The sequence below is a fragment of the Pygoscelis adeliae genome, unplaced genomic scaffold (assembly GCF_000699105.1).
Source record: "Pygoscelis adeliae isolate BGI_AS28 unplaced genomic scaffold, ASM69910v1 Scaffold26, whole genome shotgun sequence".
Lineage (NCBI taxonomy): Eukaryota > Metazoa > Chordata > Aves > Sphenisciformes > Spheniscidae > Pygoscelis > Pygoscelis adeliae.
The window spans coordinates 2,569,323-2,572,524 of record NW_008825104.1 but is presented as its reverse complement, the minus strand read 5'-3'; positions in this window follow the sequence as shown (position 1 = coordinate 2,572,524).

Here is a 3,202-nt window from a genome sequence, read left to right as displayed (position 1 = left end):
TCCTGCAATTCCACATTTTTCTATCTATCTTCCCACTTTTCTGGACATTTATACCTTTGCCCTGTGGCTTTCTTGAAGCTGGGTGGAATTTGATGTCACTGCAGTTAAGGGCAGGATTTGCAGATGCGATTGGTACTGCAGCTTCTTCTCTATGTTCCTTCCTGTCCTTTCCCAGCATATCCAGGTTTTAACAGGCTGAAAAAAACCCACAAACACACAAGAAGCATTAGACATCTCATAGTACTGCCTTATTCATCCTATCAAGCATTCTGTGCCACTCAGGATTTGTTAGATACAAATAAAGGCCACATTCAAGGATATTAAAATACAAGAATAAAGTCCATACCTGATGTGATTGATTTGTAAAGATGAAGCACGTGCATATGTGCACAGCTTTTACAGATTCAACTGTGCTCATTCTGTCTGTGAAAAAAGGCGTCCAGTCAAAAACGAACCCTGATGCAAAGGTGCTCTGTGCCCCTGTGGCAGCACAGTGCTGTCTATGGGTGTCCTGATCCGTCCCTGTCCAGCCAGCTTGGAGGGCAGGAGGAGCAAGCACCTGCATGTCTGCAAAAAAACACAAAGACATAGAAGACTCTGTAATAATGCAGTGTTGGCACATCGCAAAACACTCAAGTACCTCTGATTTTTGAGGGCAAAATCTGGGGAAGTAGAATATAGAAGCCTAATTTGAGCAAATATGGTAAAAATAATATTTATTTTCCCTTAATGTTTTATCAGGATTAGTAAAACTACAGTGTTGATAGATTACATATGTACAAATTTGGAGCTATGTGACTTCACTATTTACAATAATTTGTTTGTCTTTTTCTGTCCCTTTCCATGGAAGATTTTGCAGGGAACTGTTGCTTTGTGACAAAAATCCTATTTCACCTCTACAGTTCTGAAGAGATTAATTTCTGCTGAAATCTTATTAGTTTATTTTCCTCCCTCCCTTAAGATGGCATAAGCAGAGTGAGGCCAACTGATTATCTAAAGAATGTATTTTTGAAAAAGATAATGAAACAGTTTTCATGATGCATGTATTGTGGTAACTGCTGTCCTGCTCTACATAAATGTGGCAGGTGGCATGTTAAATGGTGAAAAACAAATGGCGACAAACAAAAACAGCAAAGAGGTTCAAACCGCAGCCTTCTCAAGCTGCCAGCTTTTGCCAGGCCTCTGTGTGAGGCAACGCTGTGTGAGCTGATGACAGTGATGTGTGGCAGGTGCTTGGGGACACAAGGCTGTGACAAGCCAACGCTGCCTTGAATGCCAGCATGGCCTGTTGCTGGCTGGGTTTGGGCTGCAGAGCAGCAGAAAAACAAGAGGGGCACCCCAAGCGGTGTCCATCAGTTTCATGATTAGAAGTTTAAAATGCACACCTATTTCTTTTTTGGCAGTCCACCTACTTGGACTGCATTATTGTTCAGTATTTCCTTAGGTGTGTCTTCAGACTGACAAAGCCTGAAGCTTTACCTTAAAGCTAAGCTCTTGATAGTACCCACTGAACTGTAAGTAAAGAGGAAGCTGCAGCTATGGAAGACGTGAAAATATCAGGCCATCTAACCAGGGCTGTTAAATAGCATGCCCTGTTCCCTAAGTAGCAAGCACAGCATCTTACATATAGACTGATGATTCACCTGCAAAAATAAACAAAAAGCATCCACTATCTTTTAAAAAAATCTGACACAATATAACCCAAACAGGAGAGCAATAATCTCATCCTAGGATTTTATAAAAGATGTATAGCAGCTACTCTGCTATAGCATGTCCCATGGTGTTTGCTAAATAGCGTGTGTAGCTGCAATCAATTACTCATTAGACTTGCCACACATGGCACAGATACGAGTAAACACGGCGTTACTGATTTCCCCTTGACCCTGTGCTGTTATCACATATGGGGTGAGGTTCAGGAGGGCATTTTCTGACTGATCACGTGAGCTAGAGAGCCATTTTTGCCTGTTCCCTATGGAAAAACGTCTCCATCACTTTGCAAATGTTGTGTTCAGCACACATCTCAAAATTAGACTCCATTTAACTTTGGAGGTGTCAACACTGTGCCCTGAGACCTCTCAAAGTAACCTCCATCAGTAATGGGAGAGGCTCTCCCTTGCTGGTGCCAGGAGGCGGAGGCAAGCCTCTCATGTAGGTCCACACAGGTCTGCTCCACCACATGCAACTCCTGCAGCTGCTGCAAGTCACCCCATGCCTGTAGGGCAATGAGTGTTTCTAAATCAGGCACTTTTGAAGAGACTCTCCCTACACACCCCACTTGCCCTGCGAGGCTTTGCATCACATCAGAGGTCTGAGCTGAATAATTTCTATTGAATGAAGCTGAACCAGAAAATACACCCTAGCAGAACAAGTTGTGTATTTCAACTGCTAATCAGCATTCAGTCCACAGGACTAAGTCTGATATAAACCTCTCCAACATGCAGTGAATGTGGACACCCGGCCCTCCGCACCTGCTGTTTCACTTTGCAGACCCACTCCTGCTGAGCAACGCTGCTCAGCTAATGCAGGCACAGCCTGTGAGATCCCACCTGGCTGCGCTGTATGCTTCTCTGCCAGACGCACTGGTGCACACTTGGGGATGGAGCAGCAATAGCGACGTTCAGCATGTCCTGCTGATGTCTATTCACTCTGACAGCTAAAGTGGAGCCAATAATGATACTTGCAGCAGGCACAGATTATCTTACGTGCTGTATACAAACAGCATGCCCTAGTTCTTTGCAAATGACCCTTGGACTCCCCCCTGCTCCTTCATGCAGAAAGAAGTCTGTCCCATTAGGTCACAGGGGTGAGGAGGAGGAGGGTACATGTGAGTGCACTGTGCGGCACCTCTCCCCAAGCCCAAGTCCTTCCAGATGTCCACTCCTCCTGTGGGAGTGGGGATACTCAGTTCTTCGGTGATTTCATTGGGTCTTTCACCACAGGTATTTTTTTTCCTTAAACAAGCCAACTCTCAGTTGTGTGGGAGCTCAGGGTACTTTTTAATAGCATCTTTAGTATTCGTAGGAAGGGAGAAAAGCTTCAGCTCTCCTGGCTCAAGAGCCAGGTGGCATACAAGGCAGCAGGTTAAAATGTACCGGCTCTGCATCCTTGCCACCTGCCGAGTCAGTGGGGACACACGGTCGCGTTAACGCCCTCCAATTTCAACTTGGGCGGGTGAGGAACAGAGGGTCCTCGGCGGCGCCTG